We start from the raw sequence: 24798 nt of genomic DNA on the forward strand, positions 1-24798 counted from the left end.
TAGTGAGTGTTTCTCGAAATGACCCATCTAGCTCAAAGCTACCATAAGCACGTGAGCCCCTTTAATGTACCATTCTGCATCCCCATTTCGGCTGTTTCTGCCATTGACGCCGCCGACACAGCCGCCGATGTCACTGCTACTGCCGCTGCCGTTAAACTGCCGAGACCCATTTTTGGAGCAAAGTGAAATCCAATCATTTGATCATCAGTCGGGGGCCTTTACCATGACCCTCTGAGAAACCCCACAGCAACCCCCTACTGGAAACAGTCCTTCTTCACTCTCATAGCTCATTCTTGCATTTTCTATGGCCGTCGAACAGTAGCAGCATCAGCCAACAAGCCATCCGCATGGCCACCCCCTTGTCACTATTGTTGCAGTGACAGCACTACAGACAGTAACACTACTTGTTCTTTCTACCAGTGAAACCATTCCTAAACGACCCCCGCATCTTGACTACCCGGTTACCCCGCACGACTTCCTCCGGTCATATCCCCTTCGTCACCGACGCCGCTGCGCGTGTGACGTCTCACATGTACACACTCAGACAAACCCTTTGGATCATAGGTTCGTCTACATCGCATTGTGGCCCTTACACCCAGCGGCAGAAGCGCCAGTGATGAAGCAGAGAGGCAGAACTTCTTGATTGTTCTTTAGCTGCCGATCATAATACTCTTACATTCAGGACATAAACACGGGGTGATAGGTCGGCTTCAGCGTAAAGAGAAGGTGGTTCGATCCTCTTCAGGACAATCCGTGGCTTAGAATAGGGCCTCCAAAACGGATAAAGTCGCAAGAAACGTCTTGGTTTCAACACAAAGTCTGCTGGAACAGGCCATCGAGGGTGCGTCCATTCGCTATCTATTACTTGGTAACAACGTTGCTTGAAAAGCAAGCTACTGAACAACCCAACAAGATCCAACTTAGCCTGTACACTCAACGCTGTTGGGTGCTATTTGACGCACTATGCGTCTACACAAACAACACGACCTGCTTAGTTGACCGTCACACCATCTTATAGGAAGCCAGGCTCATAGGACACTCCAAGTGGTCCGCAGACCATTATGAACGGAACAAGTCCTAAGTCCACTAAAACAACGCATGATGGGCTGTACCATCCGCTTCGTGGAATGACACAGAAAGCTCCATTTGGCCGAAAAAAAATTTGAACCTGAAAATGAGTTCGGTAAAAATTGCACCTTCTCAACCGGTAAATTCAGAAGCGTTCAAAAAAAAGAAAGAGCTGGCATCGACAAAAGAATGATGATCCACACGCGAACTCAGTGGTGGTGATTCAACGGTGAAAAAATTGACAGAAAAAGAATCTTTATTCGCAGCACCGTCGTCACCCGCCGAGCGTTTTTTTCCCGGTGCGCGCTTTCATCGAAACAATTTCTCGAAGGTAACGAACAAAACGGCCAACGGAAACAAGAGATTGCAAGCAACGATGCACAAGCGTCGGCGATTTCCCTTTCTCGTTCTTTCATTATTCCTTTATTTTTGCCCATGTTTTTGAGATACAGACAGCCAGCCCGCTTGCCTGCCTGTCGGTGAAGGCATTTTCGCTTCAAGGCCAACGAAAGGGCTCGTTTCGAAAGGACTGCTTCGTATTTCGTCTGCTGTGCCATCTCCACAGAATTCTCCCTACTCCTCCATTTTCGTCCCCACCGCGATATGTAGGCTGTTTCTACTGCTGGGCCTCCCAAATCGTATCACCCACCGGATCTCCGCTGGTTTCTTCCCGGCCCCCTCGCTAGTTCTAACTCGACGATCAGCACCGCCGTTGTCATCATTCGGTGATATTGAACTGCGTACGGTGAAGGCTGAGGCGACAGCATTTGTTGGCGAAGAAGAAGCCAAAGTGTGACAAATGCGTGCCAGAGAGCCACTTCGCCCTGGCTGCTGAAATATCGGATGTGCCGCTCACGATTGCTGGCTACTCACTTTGCTGGATATTACTGTATTGAGGGAAGGAGACCGTTTTTCTGTCTATCCTGCAGAAACAGGCCACGTAAGTACAGGCCTACAAGTGTCTTCTCTTTCTGCTCCAATAGCCCTTTTTTCCTTCTATGAAGCTGTTGCAAATTGAATTCAATTCCATTTTCTCTAGGTTTGCCTCACCAGCACGTCTCTTTCATTCTAAATATGCTGCGAGATACGCATTCTAGTTGCAGCCAGGAGTCTCTTGGAACTGAATCGTTGCACCGAATCCTGCGTGAGGTAGCTACGGCCAATTTGTGAGTTCAAGCTTAGGTTTACAGTAAACCTGTTTCGGATACACTGAGTGGATGAAGGAGGTTATCGGAAGAGCTTAGTTTGCTGTTCGCCGCATTAGTTAAGAATTAGTCAAAAAGATTTAACTAACTCCTAAGACCGCTAGGAACGGCTGTGTTTCAACACAAAATAATAGGAAGTACCATTTTTTACGCAGAGTCGATAGATGTACTTTTTTAGTTGAAATATTAATTAATGATCAAAGAGAATACAGGTCAAACAACGTGTAAGCAACGCTACTTCCGTAACCTGGCTAAGAATAATTTGGTATAAAAAATGATTGAACGAAACATTGATAAATGGAAAAATTGACCAAGAAAAAAATCTATGGTGTATCTAAATTACGTATAAATGATTACTTATAAACATTAGTAGTGAAGAGATGAATTAAATCATCAAAATGGCCTTCCCTTTTGGCATTGAATTTAGAAAATTGAGCTCCGATCGAGTACCTGAAGTAAAATACACTATTCCGAAATACGAGTCCTTGAACTTCAGTTCGCCTTATAACCTTCGATAGTGTAGATCGTCATCGTTTAGAAGAGCTATTTCTAAAGCATACGTTTGTTTTACTAGCGGTTTATTGCAGCTGTATACGATACAATGTTGTTTCATGGCTACTTGTGGCCAATAGCTTCGAAAAAGAAAAACGAAACGACAAATATTGATCCCTGTCACGCCTTCCGTGACGGTGTGTTAGCGCTTGTTAATCATAGGTAAGCAAAATCAATTCTTTGCACGACTCTAGGTCTAACCTTAATACAAGCAAGATTGAACATATTCCTACTTAGCTATACGCTGTTGAATTTCAACCGGCGAACGCCAATCCTTTCGTGTTTCTCGTGTAACATCCTCCCTTCCACTCATAGACTTCCTATGACCATTTCCCAGTAAGTTTTCTATTGTCATCTTCCTACGCTATTCTACCAAGCGACTTTTGGCCACATTACCCTATCTGCGAGACAATAGTTTTTCTATACATACACTTTCCGATATAGGTATGTAAACCTAATAGTTGGTCTATTATGATCCAATAGTTGGTCTTTGGCATCGTACGGTATAAAGAAGCCGCCCCGGTTTAGCCACGGTGTCCCTCATCTACCCGGGCATCCTGTACTGTTAACAGATGTGGTGTGAAAAGCCAGAGAAGAACGTCATGGATATAGGGCCAAGGAAAATTGAGAGATCGGGAACCCCAAAGGGACTGTTGGGTCGACAGCGGGTGGCTGAAACAGCAGAGGCCGCTTTTACGCCCGCCGTCACATCTTGGCTAGTTTGGTGTGTTAGCACTGGCACCGATGCCCTTCCTATTGGAGCCGCTCGGGCCAGTGGGATCGAAATCAGGGATAGTACGAAGGGTAGTGCATTGTAGGCATTAAGCTGGTGAGCTTGGTGTTTGGTTAGGTTAGGATTGCTGGGTGGTCGTGTCTCTCTGTCTGTATACTTGTACGTGTGTCTGTCCCTTTTGTTCCTGCATTTTCCTTCTTTCCTTGGCCCTTTCCTTCTCTTCATCTTTCGCTTTGTCTGCCTCTATGTGCGGTTCCGTATGTGCCTGGGATTTTGTATGTGTGTGTAAGCCGTCGCTTCCTCCATCCTCTAGCACTCCTCGGTCTTCTCCGGAGAGGAACCAGGGACCAGACAGCAGGGCTGAGCTTAGACCATCAACTTCTCCTTCTTTCCGTCGTCGTCGCCTCTTCGTCCTGCTTACCCCTGTCCCAGTCCTTCTTTCTCTGAGGTGGTAATGTGGACGCGAACGAGGGAAGCAGCAATTTCCTGCTTTTGTCTATCTTCACCACTGCTGCGTCAGTGCTGCAGACAGCAGTAGTGGTGGCTGGGGCGGCGGTGCGGGAGGCGGCGGCGAGAAAATGGGCATCTGCAACTGGGGTATTAGGAAAGGAAAGAGATGGAGTCGGATAGAAGAGAATAGCAGCAAGAGATGTGCCTATCGAGCCAGAGATACTAGGAGCGAAGGTCTGGCTCCTGGGCTAGCATGAAATGGTGGTTGCTAGTAGAGTTGGTTTTGGTAGTGCTGCTATGAAGGTTGATGTCAGGAGAATATAGAGGAACACGGGAAGATCCAAACGGCCACAGCGATCGACGGTAACGGTTGCGACAACGACTACGACGATGATGATAGCGACGAAAGCTGGGCTAAAGGGTAGCGGAAAGGCGAACAGACAAAGGGGGATGACAGCAGCATAGGCTGGAAGTAGCCCGATGAGATGAGCTGGGATATGGTTCGACATGGGGTTCCGTGTTGTTGGTTCGCCGTAGACACAATATACACTGTCAGCGTCATCCTGGAAAAAAGCGGATGTCCCTGACCTGAGCCAAATGCTGCGGACTTCGGTCTGCAAAGTAGCGACGATGCCGGCTACGAGCCCGGCCACGCGGGGGTGTCTGGAAGAACGGGGGGATAGTAATTCGTGCGAAGTCGGAGGAAGCTTAGGAGCTAAGCGAGGGTTATAGCGAGGTAGACAGAGGGCCTTCGGCGTTGCCGAGATAGAGGACGGATAGAGGCGAATAGACCCCGGCTGGTCAATGGGCGGATGTGCTGCTTGCTGCGGCGTTACATCATAAACTGGCTGGCTGTCGCTTACGAAGCAAAACCGCCAAGAGCTTCTGTCCGGCAAGCATCTCCCGTCGATACGAGCACTTCTTTCTTGTATTATTCGCTGCTGTACGCATCTCGATATTTTCTATTTGGCGTGCTAACCCTAATGGAATCTGCCCACCTCCCATTGGCATATCCAGCCATAACTAGACTACCCATCGCTGCTGTATCAGCATCCTGCTCCAACACGTATACCCTACACAAGTAAACAGAAACTCTTGCTTATTGTTGTACACAGGATACACAACGCTGAGGTTTTCTGACATAGTATAGGATTCGGTTGGCGCCATATTTCCCATGTACATATATATAGTAAATGCTCAGGCAGTGAATCGGCATCGAAAAACATTGAACTATGTACTTGGTGGATATATGGAACTATAACTACTTGGCGCGTTGGCTGTAGAAAGGGTCATACCTAATGTAACCGCTTAACTCCGAAGGACGTGTCAAGGAAATAGTGAACGCACAAGTGCATATTCGTCCTATATTTGTAAATTGCAAGTGTATTTTCGTTTGCCACATTCTGCGTATCCGTTATGCAGCCACCGGCAAAACCCAGTTCGTGAAAGTCGGTGGGTGGACGAAAAGCAAAAAGCAACAGCCATAAGAAGCGTGTGTAAATAGCCTTCCCAAACCAAGCTTCTGGATAGCCCTGCTATGATAAGCCGGTGACAAGCGTCTTGAGAAACAAACTCTGATTCCACGCCGTTCGTTTTCACTCAGCGAAGTGCGGTTTTGCGTTTCGATATAATATCTGGCAGCGATTTTGCGACGAATTTGACTTCAAATGTAAATCATTGATAGTCTGAGTTGAGCGACTAAGTAGATCGGATATTCACTTGACTTTGCGTAAACAAACACGAAGGTCTCCTAGTCGACACCACTGGCATATATCGGAACTGATTCAAGGAGATGATGACGTTTGGGTTAAGCACTAGTTATATACCTATCTCTGGGTAATCGAAAATAGAATGGAAAAATAGAAACAAGTCCTTTAAAATATAACCGATTATTCGATATTGCATTAACAGTAAAACTAATTATGCCCCAGTTCCAATCTCTTTTATGAAATAAATTTACTAGTAGAATTAACGTGGATCTCCACATATTTGTCATCTCTCCGATACTAGTATCAAAAGCATTGGAAGGAGAAAGCTAACTAAAATCTATGCGTTCCATGCCCGCGATTCTTCAACAGTCTAGTCTAGGAATCGTCAATATTTACCCGTTTGTCTAATGTGTGGATACCTTGCGATCTCCCGATGTCGGTTTCGGAGCAATCTTAGCAAAACTGGCGGGACTAGCTATGATTGGATCATTCTTTTCACTCTCGATGCAATGGGGCGATGGGTCTTGCGTGTCGCGGAAGTGCTCTGGCGTCCAGCCAGCTCACCCAGATGTTTGTGGCCTCACGTCACAGTTGACGTTACTTTGCATTCTTCTGTCCTCTCTCTCTCTCTTTCTTAACGCGGCGTAGAGCAAGCATGCTACTACGGCGAGGCATCGTTTGGGGGTGAAAATCCAATAATGTCTTGGTGGGCTGGCTGGCTCGATGTCCTAGAACACAACTAGTCCGAGAAGAAGGGTAACGGTGGAGTTAGGCAATGACCCGACGTGCAAAGAAGACGGCTAGCCAGGACGAAAGAGCAGTGTGCAAAAAAAAGAAGTGCACCGCACCCGTAGGGGGTTCTGTTGGAAAGGGACACCAAAAGAAGAAGTGCTTAAAAAGGAAAGTTTTCCGAGTTTGACGCGACCGGGCCTGCGAGCTTAGCCGATAGAAGAATTCAGGGTGGCTGAGCAGAGAAGGGTTAAGTGGTGCCAGGGGGCAGGAAACTGCACGGATCTGGAGACAGTGTTACCAAACTACAGTTGCCAGAAAAAGGCGGTCATCCAGGCAAGCAGAAGCCTGGACAATCACGCGAGTTGCAAAAGGACAACTTTGCTGTTCATAGAATATATGCGTCTACATCACCCATGTGGGTGAAGCGGTCTCTATATTGTCGAAGCGCATGTCAAAGTGCACTGTCAAGCCAAACCATATGGTCCGGATAACAGAGCGCCAAAATTTGAAAGAAGATGCCACCACCCTGTAACACAATTATTGTTTTATATCTAGGACTCATTAAATTCGTTCATTCGCATTTAGTTCTTGAACTGTACCGCCCCGCGAGCCCAGGCAAAAAATCATGCAGTGTATTTACAGTTGAGTGATTGGAAACAAGCCACTTCTGCCGAAAATTCTGCCAACTTTATACCGGTGTTTACAGCTTAGCAATCGTAGCTAGAAGTGCAACCGTAAAGTAACCGCCGTTGATCGATTGGATTTCAAGTTTTGTTTACATGTCAATAGATGAATTCGTATACATGGTACAGACCATTCGATCCGTGGATCCGTTTCCAGAGTTTTCGCTACCAAACACAGCTATCATGATACGTTTACAAATAATTTTTTAAAAACGGCATATACGTAAGTCCATCCTTTAGTCTCTGTGTGACGGAGTTTTCGACGTCTACATTTTGGAAGAGGACGCCGATCTTTTTTCAAATGTGTTATTCTCCGGTGTGCGATCCCAGATGGCAGTCGACTAACTAAAATGCGCTTTATTAAAATAGAAACATACAAACCTGACGTATAATTAAGCGTGGAAGCTTAACGGTATTGCATTAAGTAAGTTGACATTATTAGTTAAATATTGCTAAGCCTATATGGTAATGCATACATTTCTGATTAAACGCATGTACCACAATGTAGGTTAGGAATACACTGTTTTCAGGATACGTCTTTACAGTAAGGCGTATGCTATAGTTTATTTCCGTTTAAGTAATGCTGCTCTGTGCAAAAATCTTCCAAAATATTGCGTAACAATTACTATAGCAATACCGCTAGCGGTCTGCTCGACTTTGAATTGGAACATTGTATCAGTTAATTTCTGGGCCTATCACCTTAAAGAGACATGAAAAGCGCAGAAACTGTGTCCTACGAACATATATATACGTATAGATATACGTATAGGAAAGCTGTAGTGAGCCAATTCGTCCTATTACAAACCTACGCCATTCGACGAATGAGTACCAGGATGAATGTCATTATATTGACACAAATGAGTTCATGGACATAGCAAACAGGCAGTCACTTGAAGTAAAGAAAGAAAAAAAACATTTTCAAAGGTATAAAGGTTGTATTGTTATAATGATATTGCTAAATATGCCCATGACACACGTCACCCGCAGACTGCTTCAGGCGAAAACATTTCCGACACAATTCCAACCCCTATTCCGTTCCCGACTCACCCCAGCCCAAAGTAGACGCCTGTCCCTTCATGCTATGGCCGAACGTCTGGTGACTGCCGATTGCCAACAACCTTTCGTTTGTTTTGGGTTACCCTCGTTGTTGCTCGAGGTTGTCTGTACATTCTGATTTGCTCTCGTTGTTGTCGTACCACATTGACCTAACAGCGACGGCTCGAGGGCCTGCGCTTTCCCTACTAGTTCCCCGCAGCAATGCTCAAGCACCACGGAGTTATTCGGGTAATAGTACGAACGGCAATCAGCATCTGCTGACAATGCGTCTCACACCGAAAGAAAGCTCCTACCAAGGCACATCACGGCAGCCGATAATGTGAGAGGCGCGGGTCTCGTCAGAATCTGGGAGCAAAGTACCGCATCATCTTTAATACAGAGTGTTGCGAATCGCTCGCACGAACTTTACGAAGGAGGGATACACCGGTCAGGACAAGCTGAAGTATGGCCATTTATGGCCCGAGCAAGGCTTAAAAGAGACAAGACAAGAATACGATGACTCATTGTAAACCTGTATCAAGCTCGCATCTTGGTCTTGATATTCCGTTGACGAAGCTGCAGCTGGTGGCATCCCTCTATGTAGCTGAGCTTAAACGAAATTTGGTCTTTGAGTATTTCTAACAAGTGTGACCGATTGGCTTTTAAATGATCTAGTCATTGTCACTGGTAGAGATGCAGTTTTATCTAAAAAGTAGGAATCGGTTAATATTATTATTAACACATGTAAACCTTTCACTTAATCTAAAATAATCCGTTTATCCTCTTTAAGTCGAAAGCATCAAACATATCACCAGGCATCTATTGCACCTGCAACTGTAACGTAGAGAGCCACCTTGCGCTTACATGGCATTGCTGTTTTCCCCACCCATAAACAGGTTTACCGTATTTCTTCCGTTCCGTTTAAAACACTGAGAAGTCACAAGAACATTACAGCAAGGACGTCCGCTCGTTGCCCTAATCTTTCATTATCCCATCAGGTGAATAACTGTAGTATTAGAATATATAAACATATATATATATATAGAATATATATATATAGAAAATATATATATATATAGAATATATATACTTCTAATATTGATTAGAAGTAATCGTAGCTTTTCATCGTGTGTCGTCTAATTCTGTAACCGTCGCCAGGGAGCACTAGCTGGCCATCCCAGGTCAACGGTGAGAACACGTCGAGTTCTGCCGTTGCATTTCCGCATAGGTACTCGCCACGGCCGAGCATGCCCCTCTCAGTTCCTTCTTTCCTTCCGACTGCGGCTCCAACTGGCTGCCTTCGGCAACGGCCGTTACTTGCAGCATGATGGCGTTCTGCGCGCTATATTCAACCACCCAGCGCCATTCGCGGTGGCAGTGATATTGCGGTAACATAGCAATCGAAACAGGTACGATGTGTTGATGGCCCTTGATAGTGGCATAGGTTCGGAGGATGTTTACGTAACTTCATGGGATGCTTACGCGCACTTTCCGATGTGTGGCTGCGAGTCTGTCATAAAAGCAACTATTACCATTATCTGATATCTTTACTATACCACACGGGGACACTGCGTCGCAATGGTTCGGTAGACGTCCAGCAGCAGTTCACGTCAGCCGTATAATGCCACGCATTTTCAGCGGCCGCAGCACCACTGGCAAAAAGCAACGGTAACAGAAATGGGCGACGGGAATTGTCTGCTGTCAGGAACTAGTTAACGACAGGGCGCCGTGGGAAGAGGGAAATCGAACGGTGGTATATATACATACAAGTGAGATGGCCGTGCGGCCTCGACGTGCTGGACAGTCGGTTTTCGATTTTGGGTGAGTAAATGCGTCATGCGCGAGTATGTCTGTCGGGACAGATAATCGGGGAAATAGTAGAGAGTAAGAAGAGGCTCATGGATTTAATTGAATGTTTTAGACAAAACAGGATACCGAAAGATACCATCTAACGATGGGACAAGGCTGGCAGGAAGAGAAGTGCAGGCGGAGGGGCAACCCTCGGCTTGGGTTCGGAAACAGTGGAAGTGAGATAGAGATTGACTACCGAATCCACCATCTGATGACAAGAACAGTCTTCTTTCCTAGGAAGTAGGCAGCAGGCCACCAAACACACATGCACGCATATATGTCTATATATAACAAAACTAGGCTAGTCTACCTGTTTGGTTCTTTCGTCACATTTTTTTAATCATAATGCAAATACATAGTAAAAAAATTCTGCGAGGAAACTAATATTTTAACTAAAAACACACTCAAAATGGAAGCATATAGATCGTACGTTATGTTGTGTACATTTTACTAAACAATTTTAGACGTTACATTAAGAGACACATAGATTTCCAAAGCAGCTCATTGATCTTGTCTTTTTTTTAGATGCAACCTTTACCGACATAATTGAGTAGAATAATGAATTAAAGTTATACAAAGAATGTTCAGATTAAGATTATTCAAAGTGTGTCCCCAAAAATAGACGTACATAAGTGTCGTTTTAGAAAAGTGGGCTAGATTTTCTTATTACACAGCATTTAATTCAAGGTCTATTTAAACAAATACACAGACCTTGCAAATAAACTAGTAAAAATTTTTATTTCACCATGTAAACGTATTTATACAGTTATGACCGTTAGAGAAAAAAAAAATCATTCTTCAAAACATGAACAGTTATCACTAATAACAAAAAAGGGGCCGAAACGCAAATCTGCTGCCGTGGACGATACTTTTCTATTTCTTCATATACGGTCGTAGTAAAAAGAATCTAGCATTCACTAGGGAAGTCAATCTCTCTGTTGATTCCGAAGGACGCTGTCGGTATTTAAATCCGCTATCTTCAAACGCGCTGTGCTAACACTCTGTAGTGCACGCAGCCTTATATCTTATATATTATATTATCTTATATATATAACGCGTTTCCCGACTCCGAGCTACCCATTGCTTTTAAGTGGTACATTTCTATCTGAGAAGTGACTTTATTGTACTGCTACCTATAAAATTTGTTTTGACCCTTTGCGTTCCAGAAAGAAAGCCAATTATTTTCGCTTGCCTGCTTGGCTTAAGTGTTTCGAGTTTAACGTCCGGTACTCGAGCCGCCAGATGTTGCCTAAGCCAATTGGCTCCCAAAACGGAACGAAGCGTGTTTTAGACTTCGATTCGAGGCAGTTATTCAATAGCCGTAAGTTTAGCGGGCAAACACGATTAATATGCTTGAGCTTACTCACAAATTTGGGTGCTTCACGCTTTGTTTGGAATTAGATCGAATATTGGCCCTGGTGCAGCGCTAAAATAGTTCTGAGGGTAAAAATCGAAGCACTCCTAATTATTATTATCGATAGGCGAAAACAATGATTAAGCACCCAACGACTGCTACACAAGACAGCCTCCTACGTCGACAGCAACCAGTGACAATCTGCACCCGCCATGACCACGCACGCCATACCCCAAATAGATGTCCAGTTAAGGATACTGTTGTCTGACAAAGTTTTGGGTCTTCCGTAAGAGGCATGCCTCCGTATACGCTTTTGTCGAATTCATGCCTTCGTTACTTTTTAGATTTTAGTCTCAATTGATTAATTGGCGACCGCACGATTCGTGTCATGCCTCCGAGCGTATGTATTCCGTACCCCTTAATTCGCGTGTGCCTGAGGTTTAGGTCAAAAGAACGGTGGCAATGGCAGGGAGAGCGAAAAAGCCACTTATGCCCGGCGCAAGATCTTCGAGTAAACATGGCATTCGGTTGGTCACACGGCGTCGGTGGCACACACCGGAGCCATGATTGATTACCACTTTGGCTACATCCTTATGTTGTCTATCCCTGTACTACATTATCGATTGGGCACTGGTGATTATTAAAGCATCAACGTCCAGGCTAAACCTACTCGTATGTCGTCGACAAAAACGGCAAGCTCGGATCTATGCGCGCGTCCTTAATGTCTATTCCCTATACACAGAACTGGCCAAATGACATGTTTAATTTGTCAAGCAATATTATATAAAGAAATAAAATAGCGGGATTCCGTAGACGGTTCCGACGAATCGGCATGGTGTTTGGATACTTCTTCTTCTTTTTATTATTATTATTATTAACTACGATTAACAATAGTAATATCATCAACTGATTTGCCTCCCTCTTATCCAAACACTTTAATGTGTTCATAAATCATTTTTCTTGTCGTAAGTTTTAAATACGCCGCGCTGGTACAGTTTGTATTTATGTCTCGAAAAAATTATAGTCTTCAACCTCGCTCCCCTTATGGAATAGCCCATATAATCAAAAAGACGTTTAAGTCCTCTACGATATGAACGCAAAACACTGAAATTCTTTCATCATAATATTTGTCGCCATCATCGCCATGACCACTAGAGACTGTTGACGTTCCTTGCTGAGGCCCGACGCGTGGCGAAACATATGCCCAACGATGGGCCTCAGGGCGCACAGTATCCGGGAGGCGCGACAATTCGATGGCGTGCCAGTGATCGAAGCCGGTTGGTCAAGAGCCTGCTAGTAGCAAGAGTATCATTCTTGCTGTAATGGGGTTGCTCGAGTCAGCAGCTCTCAATGGATAGCAACGGGTAGATGGTCTTCTTAGCCGAAGTAGCTACAGCGATAGCCGTAAGAGTAGTAGAAGTATTGGGATTGGCAGAAACAACAACAGTAGCAGCAGTGCCTGCCGAAGCAGTATCGATGAGTTCTTATCTTATCTGCCCGCACATTATGGTTATGAGTGCCTGGCTAGAGACTGTGGAACGACGACGAGTCAACGAGCCAGCCCGCAAGCCAACTACCTCGATGGACTTTAGCTTCACTCTAGTAGCTTTCGGTGCCGCCACTGCGGCCGGAACTCCCTCACCATTGCTGCCACTAAGAGCGGCAGTAGATTGTTGGCCGCTGTTAAGTGTCTGTTGTTGGCGATGTTCGGCGCCTGATTGTAACAGCGGATCTTTGAGAGAATCGAAGCAGGGAGGTGAACGGCATTTCAGCAATCGCCGGCGCAGGCGGGGGCTACTGTGGCCCAATGACCAGTAACCCAATGGCCTCAAATCTGTTATATCCAACGGAGCTAAATCTCTCTACTCTCCGTCCTTGTTCCCATGATCTAAACGGTTCACTTATTCCGGGCCAAAGCTGCGCTAGTAGCTTCTGGCAAAATTAGATTGCACATATTTGCTTCCCCCAAAAAAAGATTAGGCAACAGGGCACCAAAATGAGTACGCATGGTAAAATCAGCTCTGAGATAGCCTCTACACCTGTTTCTTTACCATTTAATTCTATCGACACCGCCGGAAGTTGGCATGTTATGATAAGATCATACTCTAGAGACTGTTATGTTAAGACTATATTAGACTTTCCTTAAAAATTAAATCCCCAAGTGTTGTTTTGTAAAGAGTAATATGTGTACGACTATCCGTAATTCCGCCCTTAACTGTGGTTATTTGTAGTAATAAAACTTGCGCATAATATACTTAAACAGCATCATAATATTTCCTGATCCTCTACAGCTGTTAGAAGGCAACGGCTTAATCTCGTGGGAACATTATGGCCAGGCCGAGAAGGCACGGAGTTATGCGCTGTACATATACGCATATCGTCCTGAACTAGTCTTGCATTGCTCCAAGCGCTGTGGTATGGTTAATGTGGCTTGACGACGTCTCTGGCTAAGGGAGAAGCAGCGGCAGGTTAACGGGAAGATAGATGGAGTGAGAGGAAAACGAAAATGCCTGTAAATATTGCAGGTGATTAGCTAACAACTAAAGCTCATACATTACATATTACTTCTATATACAACCATTGACCGACTCACATACATGTTTGCACGTACGTGCAGATCCATGTGCGACGTATTACTGGAACCACGGAGCATACTGAAAACAATAAAAGAACTATTTGTCCTACTCGCCTGTTTACGTACAGATATACAACTGCAAATACATACGATATTCGGCCAGCGTCGAAACGTAATTGCAACTCTTGCTTTTTGAAATGGTGAAATATCACGTTTGAAAGGTCCGGGATAACACCATCAGAGAAAAACACAATGATAGACTGAGTAAACTAGCAACTGTTGGATGGTTAGCGAGTAAATTAGAACGAAAATGATACAAGCTTGTTCAGAGCGGACTAGCACGATCAGTGATCATAGTGCATAGTGATCGGCTAGTTATCGTAGAGCAGACTGACGAAAAACTCGTTGTGCGATAAAGAATCTCGCTCTCACTAGCAAACCCATCGCTTTTTAGCGAACCTCAGGCGGTCTTTGTCGATATCCAGAAACTGCTGTCACGTCCGTTAAGTGATAACAAACAAGTGGCAAGCCATGAGCGTGGGTCTAGAAATGGACCCAAATTTACTCTCCTCTAGATACTCAATTTCGTCTGTTTCTAGTCAAAGAGATGACGCTCGCGTGCTCTCCGTGTAAAATTTATCCCTTATGCGCATGTTTCCGACAAAGCGCTTCCTTATGTAATCTTCTACATAGTGCCGCACCGCATGCACTGGCTTCATCGGTGATAGTAGCAGCGGTACCTTGCTATAGGTGATTTCTTTTGAGTTACGCATTTCCGCCTTTACCGTGGCTATTTTTTTACATCCTTCATAATTCTAGGTACAGACTATCGGCATCCAGCTGATCTTCCCATGGCGAGCTTGTATACGGTACTAGCGAGGTACAAACTCGGTGCTTCGGCCTACATCACTCCCAGCTGTCCTATCAGAAGTCGCCTATCATAGCTGTCCAATTTGAGCAGCCAACTTGGGTGCCCCTACCTCCTTCTTTGAGACGAGAGAATCTTTTTGCTGCCTCCTTATTCTTCTTCTGCTCCAGTCCTGGCCAGACTTGTGATTCCCTGTTCTAATCCTGTAGCGATACTGTCTCTGGCATAGAAAACAGGAGTATTGAAGGCTGAAGAAAGACAGGAGCTAGGCTAGGCCAGAATTCGGTTGAGGGCGAGGTGACTTTACGAAGCGCAAGGTTCGCGAAGACGACTTGCCTTTGGATCATCCAACTGCAGCCTTCACCGCAGAGACACGGGCAGACGCGCGGCAGCCAACGCCAAACTACAGCTAGCGACAGCAAGCAGGTCCAATGGCTTTAGAGCTCCATCTATTTGCGCATGGCAGCTTCATAAATATTGCCATGTCGATCTCTTCGTAATGGGTGGTTTGGAAAGCAGAACATTAAGCCTCCATCTTCAGTTTTGTCCTAACTAACGTCAGCGCTGTACTAACAACAACCATGAAGCTGCGGTGAACCGTCCGTATCATTAATAATATAGTACAGTTCACGACGATACGCTCCCAGCAGATATGTACCGTTTACGTCGAGAGTTTCACCGAGATTGGGCGGGACAAACTTCGGAGGCGAAACTGGCGCCGTACACCGACCATTGAGTCTTGTGGTATTCCCTACCCCTTGTATTATCCACGAAGGAATGGTGATGCCCGTGGTAATCCCTGTTGAGGTCGCCGGTGGGATTACAGTGTCATACGCGCGTCGCTGAGAATGACCTTGCATTATCCCCATCCCGTGCTCTGCTTGCACAGTGAAGTGTAGTCACACTCTTGTAGGATGCTGTTTTCGCGGAAGCCACCGGGAAACAATGAAGTTGAGGTCCGATCTTATCAGTTGCCAAAATACTGTCTAGCATACTAATGCTGCTCCATCTTCTCTCGGTTCACCCAGATAATAAGAATATTTACTGCTCGTAGTCCCTGCGTCTAATGACAGTAGATAAATTGAAGGCAAAATCGAATGAGCTAATAAAAAATGGGAAATTCATAAAATAGAAGCGCTCGGGACGAACGTTGATCATAAGCTGGTTGAATTAGAAAATACATGGATCAGAAAGGACATTTTTCAGTGCTAAGAATGTTGAAATTTTACGTGCCTGCAACAGAAATATTCATTTGTGACAGATTTGCATCGTCACTCAAACAATTGTCATGACGGGTATTAGAACGTGCTAACCACTGCGGAAGTAATACAGAAATCAGTTTGAAACTGAGGTCTTGGAAAAAAAAAAGGTCTTTGGCACCTTTTTTGACTAGTTATTAGTATAGAAAAATATTTTATCATTACTAGCTCGAACTGTCCTATATTCCTCTGATCTAGATGTCTATGATGAAATATAAAAAAACCAAATAATGATTAGTAACCAATACGCGGATTATAAAATAGGAGAGCTAAGACTTTTTCGTCCGTCCTTTTCTGTGAAAAGAAGCTCGGTTGAAGTCCTTACTTAAACCTCCTAAACAAAAAAATGTGCAGCCTCCGTAATAATACGAATAATGCTTGTTCACTTCCTGATCGCGCAGTTTCGTAGATGTAGTTTATTTTTATTAGAATTTCCACTGTAATTACTCTCTTTTATTAAGTTTTCCAAACTACTTTATGAATTGTTTGGGTATATTACTTCACATATTAATGCTTTAGAGTTTGCATAGAACTTCGTTTGATCAAAAATACAGAGGATAATTTCCTGTGAAAATTAAATATTTTCTAAATACTACAATTGAGTATATATTTATTTGTCTTTAAGGCACCATATATATTCATGTTAATATGTACATTGAACTAAATCACAACGGGTATTTCTTGCTTTACTAAGCAACCTTCATCAGACATATGTGCTATCATATGACAGCTAAATTTATCATCGCTTTCTTGGTTACTTTTTAGTCGAATCTAATGTAACATAACGGAAAAGCTCTACTAGTGATCTAAGTAGTAGTCGAACAACGTGCAAATGGGCTTTTGTTTGCTATTGGTTCCATGGGCTCTCGTAGACGTCGTTGACTGAAAATCACAGATTTCACCTTACCTTAACTGGTATCTCTTCTGTCCTTTCGAATTTTATAGAATGGTGTACATCGAGTACGACTTGTTTTTATTTATCACACCAGCTAGACAGTGGATAGCGAATGTCAACCATAAGTTCATGGCAGGAGTAGAAATAGAGTAACATAAGTTAGATCTCTTCGGTTGTCCACTTCTTTTACGTTCTTCTACCCTTCCGCTAAAGCATACGTCTTCGAGAGGGCCGATCTTAATGGTTTTTTTTTGTTTCTTCTAGTTCGCTTCTACCTCTTACCATTGGTAGTTACGATTCGTTCGCGACCTCACAGGGCCCGCTGGTCTTCTTGCCCACCGATGCCTGCCCAACTGGCCAAAGCGAGAGAACGAGCCCCCTACCTACCGACCGACAGTTTTCTAGCCAGATTTTTCATTGTTATTTCGTTGCATTGCTGTTCCATTCCTTCTCGATTCGAAAAAAGAAGAAGAGCTCATCTTTTTTACCTCTTTTAGAGGTAACCGAGAGAAGAGGGTCCATTCCCAGCCACGAATGGCAAAGACGAGTTTGGCCGTGTGTGCTAGGAAAATGGTGAAAGGCGAAAGGATCTGGAGGCGATCGAAGACCATCATAATGCGATAGATAAGCCACAGCTCCCGGCGGCCGTTCCGCCCCAGACCGTTTTGGGCCGCTCCCAGCTACGTTCACTGCTTGTTTTCTGCTTCATCCTGTTCGCCTGTCTGCCGTCTCGGTGGAGGCTACTCGCTTGCCTTGGTCTGCCGGGTTGAGCCCCATGATATGGCCCGCCAATTTTCACGAGCACGGCGAAACTAAGCGGGTGGGAAAAATGAAAGTTACTCGCAAAAACATTTTGGCCAGGATTTAAAATTCGCGCGCATACGGTTTCTTGTTTCGGGTTCCCCATACTTTTAAATGTGACCTTCACGAAATCACCGCTATTGGGTCATACGGAAGGTAATGAGAAAACGTAGTAGCAACTACTTAATGCAACTACTACTTGAGATGGGTTTGCATAACTGTGAAAAGCAAACAGAAGTGTATACGCGAAAATTTGCTCTAGGAATGATGAGCGTCTCAAATAAGTACAACAGAAGTTAGCAAGGTGGGCTTTATAATGAGCGATAAACATATCTATATTGCATAGTAGACTATGCTTGCTTATAGCCATGTAGTTAGACCCTTTTTACAAGTGGCAATTATGGGCTACAACGAACATCTTGCGCCTAACCAAAAGCCTTAAAAAATAATAAAAATATGGCAGTATTTTTCTGAATTTTATATCGACTGCTGTCTTGGTCGACCTACGTCATTTTTCCATTTACCTGAAATGAGCGCGACGTCGCCACGTTTGCTAGTCGAGCTGGTCAACGGTAGGAACAGCGGACGCACCAGCAGCATAAATTGACCCCTTTTCTTTTGTTCGTTTTTCTTTTTCCTGGGCCGGATGGAGATAACGTCTGCCACAGGGGCACGCCCTACTTTTCTGTCTAATAATAGGTTAGTCGGGTCGGGTCGGGTCAGCTGTTTGCTTTGATGGGCTGCATCTGTGGTCATTTCGCGCCCTTCTGCAGCAAACAGGTTGAGAGAAGCTTGCTGGCGGCGGCGTTATAAGACAGAATTTATTACCCGGTGCCGTCATCCAACAAACTAGATATTTTCTGTGGTGCAGGCCAACAAGCCACATTCTAGAAATTGTTCTAGATACGCACACTTATATGGTACCTCGAGACTCCAGAAAGTAGATTCCAAATTGATGAAACTTTTGTAGATTAGTAGCTCAACGAGAGTTTACTTAGTGCAAATAGTCAATCAGGTCTGGCCTCAAATTCACCAACAATATGGGTCTGGACAATACAGTCCAAGGTATCGACAGCTTAACACGGGGTACAAATGTTTGATCAGATCTGACAGCTGCAACGAACGCCATTTATGTCAAAGAAATGGAATGCTTTGCGGTTTGATTGACACTAGCTTACGTTTTTTTTTTTCAAGTATTTAAAAGGTGGAAAACAATTGTATTCCAATCCAACATCTGGCTCCGGTCGGTCGGGTTGGTCAGTTACTCCGAGATTAGATAAGTTTACCCCAAACGTAAACAGCATTTCCTTAAATACTAACACAAACTTATTTGTTAGCAGTTTTGAAATAATATACAGTGGCCTATCACAAACCTACTCTTCGCTTATATTGGCGCAACGTCAAGCATCATAAGCTGTTGATTTGATTTTTTCTGTCGTCGTTGTCACTGCCATCACTATCGTTGTTGCTTATATTATGATCTCTGTCCAACAGAGATGCTATCAGGCTTTTACGAAGATGAAAGTGTCTTGGCACCTGCAAACAAGAGATAGTGTGAGGGTTTTCTGGGTTCGTTCAGCCGTCATTCTCCATCGGTTGGGTAAGCTCGCCTGTCTCTGCATGTTTGTGATGATCTAGGTCTCTTCGTTCGTCGCTTCAGCAAGTCTAGCCAGCTGCTTCCGGCTGAGGGAGCTCCGACACATCCACTTGAGCAGCAAAGAGCCTGGTTACGAGTTGAAGCCTAGGCCTAGAGCATCGAATCTAGACCGTAACCCGCCAGCCTGGACCCGGTCTGGCTGGTCGCCGAGATGTCAGTTCGCTAGTGCCAACTATAGCCAACTAGCGCGAAACAAGTCAGCGACAGAAGGAATGATCTTAGGGTTTGGCAAACGTGACTAAGGAGTTTGACCAAAAGGATCAAAAGGTTGGATCGGCGGTGCTACTGCTGTCGATGCTGCTGCTTCTGCTGTGCCTAGGCGCCGCTGAAACGACACCGATAGCGCCGAGCGATTCCAATACCGTGCGCGGTCGACCGTCTCACCGGTGACCGATCGGAGGAGCCTTCCAGCACTACCCACCTTTCCTTATCCTCCATCTCCACAAGCACCCCACCATAGTTTCCTCGCGAACGCGCAAAACTAGCAGCTAGGGAACAAGCGATGGGTGTAGTAGGCCAAGTGGCCTCCACAAAATAACAACATTTGCCAGCAGCAGAATCACCAGTCGCAGGCTAACAGCCTACGAGCCAACGGCATTGAATCGAAAATCAATAAGTGTAATTGATCTCGTTGCCACCGCGAAGTTGGCACCATCTTAACCTCCTTTCTCCTTTACTGTCCATCCACGCCTTTTTCGCCTCTCCTTTCACAATACTCATTTTTGCTTAAGGTGCAGCTGCAGTTCGTTGACCAGTTTGTCATCATTGCCCTCGGTTAGGTTCGTCCAGCTGCTGGCCTATGGCTCATCGGGAAGGAAAAGCGGCCGAAACCTCAAGAAGACAAACAAGAGTCACAGTTATGAGGCGGTAATATTTCAGCAACTAGCAGAAGTATGTGTTTAGCTTCCATGTCTTTAATCTATAGCCCAGATAGATTGATTTCATTCGCGAGTCACCTGAATCGATCATCGGATGTGGGGTCCGCAGGCAAGTTACAAACTTAGGATAGGTGGTGGAAAATTGTTTATATATAATTCAGTTGATCTATCTACTTTTGCTTCAGTCTAGTGATAGGAAAATTGGCCTCGTATTGAATGAAATCTACCAAATGTTGACCCGAAATTGCATGGCTCTGTCCTTAGCGGATTGTCCAATAGCCGATGCGCTATAGTTTGCTAGAGTCTTGTATTTTCGTAGCAACCGAGCTTCTTGAACAGGAAATTTGATGTAACTGTCATGTACACGTTTCAGGACACCGACCTGATGTTGGTATTCTCCTCATATAAACTCGATTTTTCTAGAAAAAAGTGCAAAACCATCAACTATGGAACGAAAAATATGCGAAAGATAAGCAGATATGTGATTTGACAGATGTACCTCCGCACATACCCGCCGTAATTACACATAGTGGCCTGGCTGCTGAAGACAACGCTAGCCGTGAACTCGACAGTTTTTTAAGAAGAATATGGCAAATGATTGCGAAGATACATTTCTCGACACTAACATCTTTAAATTCAACTTTAAGGCATTAAAGTGAAAGTCATTCCCAATTAAGTTATATCTACATCGGCACGCTGCTACGAAGTAAGAAATTCGGGATTCCTATAAATTGCAGGTAAACAAAGTGTAGCTTGAAAATGCGTTTTCTCTCGATTTAATTAAACAGAAAACAGAACCAGTCAAAAATACATCAGGCCAATTAGTACCAGGCTCTATTAGGCCGTCATCGACTGGACTAGCGTTCTCGTTTAATTAAAAGAGAAGTGAAAAAAATGTTGATTATGTGAATTTGATTGAATTGTGAAATTGATCTTTAGCGGGGTAGTTCCGTAGGGCGTGCCATAGCGCCACCATTAGCTAATAGTGAAGCAGCACATGTAATTGAGTTAATCTTCAAGACATCGTTTTCACTGATGAACCGAAATTTCGAAAGCATCTATCTAGATATCAGCTAAAAATAGATCCCGATATGCGCATCAGCAGCGGCTAGACAATGTATCGCACTCCGTTGCCTATATTTGAAAAGTTTAGGATAAATGTTAAGGAAATAGTTCCAGCGGAGCTCACCTAACCTGTGGAAAATCGTTATGAGAAACAATTAGCGGTTGTAAATGCTTATAGTTTCCCTTAATCACATACGCTTCAAGCATAAATCGTGGAGTATGCAGTCTGCAACAGCCGAGGGAAAAATGAAGGCGGCGAAGTAAGGTGCTAATGGGAGAGTTCAAATGCTCTGCATTGGAAAAATGTTCATCTTATACTTATTTGATGTACGTCTTGATGTAGTCGTTTCTGTTGTAGAAAATTAACTATACTTCTGCATGATGGGTACTTGATGTTGGCTAGCTACAAGCAACGTTACTAGAGATGGCTATAAAGTTCTTCATAAATATTTAGATAGGTAAACACATCTTTAGATTAAGTAAACACAGAAAGAACGTAATTGGTTTTATAGCATTACAGTGCTTTTTATCTGTGTATATTTTAAATACACTTCGAATTAGATCACTGGCGTAGAAGGAACAATAACTAAAATTAACAAAACGTGTTTTCACGTGTTCTTATCATTTTCAGTACCATAACATGTACCAAAACTAAGTAAGGGCAAGTAAAAACAGATTCACAATCATATATATAAGATGCTAGCTACCAAGCGGCATATTTGCTGGTGTCATTTGTACAGTTACTAGTTAGTACCGTCTTTGAAATCTCGACACTAACTGTGATCTATATTATAAAAATTATATAATTTAATCGATTTATTACTTCTGTTATCAATTCTATATAACTTTGATGTTTCCAATACGTTAGAAAACTGTTCCCGACTCTATTTGCCTCAAGCTCTCTTTTTTAATAACAAGTTTTTATTTCTTCATTTGACAAAAGAGAATTGATCTATATATGTTTTCTAACAATATTTGCCCTGTCACACAGACTCTCAAGCTTAAGCGCCTTTGCTTAGGGATAGTTTGTCAGGGATAAGGAGTTATGTGTTAAGTTAGCACCAAATGTATTTCCCCTACAGGGTTCAGCACATCAATAATGTCTAAATTCTTAGATGCTGGCTTACCTCGTTGCCCGGAGAATGCCATCCTTTTTCCTATACAGATCTAAAGTCTGTAGATGATTAGAATAGGGAATAGAGTCAACGACCGCATGGGGGTGAGTGACGCACTAGGACAGTTGACGCATTCCTTACATTTGCTGGCCTCACATACGTATGAAGTTTCAGATCCACGACGGCTACTTAAGGAAAATGTTTACGAGAAAGCTAAGAAATCTATAGCGGAATGCCACAAGGTGGTATCGATCCATGATTTAGTTACCGCATAGCATAGAAACACCCTACATTTAGCTTTCGCAACGATTGTGGCTGTATTGGTAGCTCTATTTTAACTGGTTAGTCTCGTCTATTTCCCTGTGTAAGTCATAAAATAGCTTATGCCGGTTCGAGCTAATCGATGCCATTTACGCAAACCTGGCGTTCGCGCAGCGATTACCGGCTAAAATTGTGCTAGTAACATATAGAACAATTGGTAAATACTGCGAAATAGTTGTCACTGTTTGGCGAAGATGCAAGCCGAAGAAAAGGAATGTATCATAGATATCCAGGTCGCTCTCGAGAAGCACCAAGAAGTTGCATCGCAGAAATAATTACCACCGCCTCCTGTGCGTACGGTCGCTATAGGGAGTGCGCCCACGAAATCGTCGAAGCACAATGTGGCACCGAAGCAGTCAAATATGCCATTTCGGTAGTCAAAATAGCCCCATCAAACCTCATCGATCCTTCAGTAATAATCCACGGTGCGTGTCACTGCTTCCGCCACCCAGAACTCCTCTAACAGAGCAACCGAAAATCGCATGTCGAAAAGCTCTTTGCTGCATATGTTAAATCGTAAGTTTCTAGAGATGTTGTCACGATTAAAAATCGTGTGGGGGAAGAAATGAACGACTCAGTCGCTGCGCATCTCTAAGCAACAGGGTTTGTAAAGAAGTGGGTTTGTTGTCCTAAAGTAGATACATTAAAATGAATCTATATATATATATGTACATGCATATATTATACTTGCTTAGCATACCTCTATAGAACCCATGCAACCCGTACGTAGCTAAGTGTATGTTATCTTCCGGGCAAATAATAAGCTTTAATAATAAGAAGTCGAAGCTAAGTTGCAGTAGATTCATATATATATATATATATATATATAACTAACACAATGTGTCAGAAACATTCTAAACAAAAAATAAACCCAAATACTCAAAAACTACTTAGACCGCATGCTATTTGTAAATAGGTGAGAGTATTTTTCTTAAACCAACAAGCCTTGAACTTGAGTTACCATTTGGATGGGAACAGATTGTCTCAAGAAAAATGTTAGGGTCAATAATTTGCTTAAATTGCTTTATGTTTAACCCACCTACGTGGTTTCTCTTGGTCGATATGCGTGCCTTTGGCATCCATTTAGTCATTTTTGCTTCATCGCTTCATCAATTCATACCCCCAGACATTGCGTACATTTGTGGCAGGTAGACGAAACGAAAAAGCATTCGACGCAGCCGTTGCTGTTTAGGAAATATATTCCAAGCTTTTCCCATGCTCCGTGTTTTTTACTTTGCCAGCTGTCCTTGTGCTGCGGGCTTGTCCCTTAAGACCAAACGCCAGTATGAGCCGATTGAGACATGCAGTAGTATTTCATAGCTGGCTGGCTTCTCGGTAGAAGTTCGAGAAGCTGCTCGAAGACAAAAAACAGAGCGAGGTAGAGGCAGCATTTGCTTGCGCCGCCAGATCTCCAACCCATTGCGTTCATGCTGCCCCGTCTACAACTCAATGTTGATGCCAGCATCGGTCGAATAGTAGTACCTAGGAAGTGCACCGCTGTGGACCTCTTTATGATGACGCCATAAAGTCGCAAGGTAGCTAGTTACCAGTAGCACGCAGACAGGATGGAGGCTGCCAATGCTGGCCGTGCGTGAGTCAGCGATAAAAAGTTTACCCTGCTAATTACCCTACCTGCCTGTAAAGTAGGACCATAACGACTGGGCCAGGCAAGGATCAAGAGCGATCACGAGAGAGGAGAAAACAGCGATACGCCAGCCGTGGTTGAAGTGAACGCTTTCACGAGTGCATTTCGGGGACGCACGTAACGATGTGGCGAAACAGAGAGTGAGGACAAAACAGAATGGTCGTAAGGGGCTAAGTGGGACCGCCTAGGACCAACTCCAGACTGATCTGTGGCTGCCAAGAAACATCCTGAGAGCAAAAGCCTCGGCTAAAGTGAAAGAAGGACTTTGCAGCTCCTATCAGATGCGAATCTTCTGCTAAAATGCCACTCGCAGCCGGCGACATCGTTGAGCTGGCGTATTTAGCTAG

General features: G+C 44.1%; 1 long non-coding RNA gene across 1 annotated transcript; it reads left to right on the plus strand.

Annotated features, from left to right (window-relative positions):
- The first annotated feature begins 811 nt into the window (after window positions 1-811).
- LOC147758718 (uncharacterized) lies at window positions 812-12218 on the plus strand. The gene is made up of 5 exons (XR_015317961.1): window positions 812-2008; window positions 9064-9165; window positions 9326-9576; window positions 9806-9988; window positions 11185-12218. It is a non-coding gene; the product is annotated as an uncharacterized LOC147758718 (long non-coding RNA).
- Window positions 12219-24798: the final 12580 nt, after the last annotated feature.

The sequence above is a fragment of the Varroa destructor genome, unplaced genomic scaffold (genome assembly GCF_002443255.2).
Source record: "Varroa destructor unplaced genomic scaffold, Vdes_3.0 BEIS01000001.1, whole genome shotgun sequence".
Taxonomy (NCBI): Eukaryota; Metazoa; Arthropoda; class Arachnida; order Mesostigmata; family Varroidae; genus Varroa; species Varroa destructor.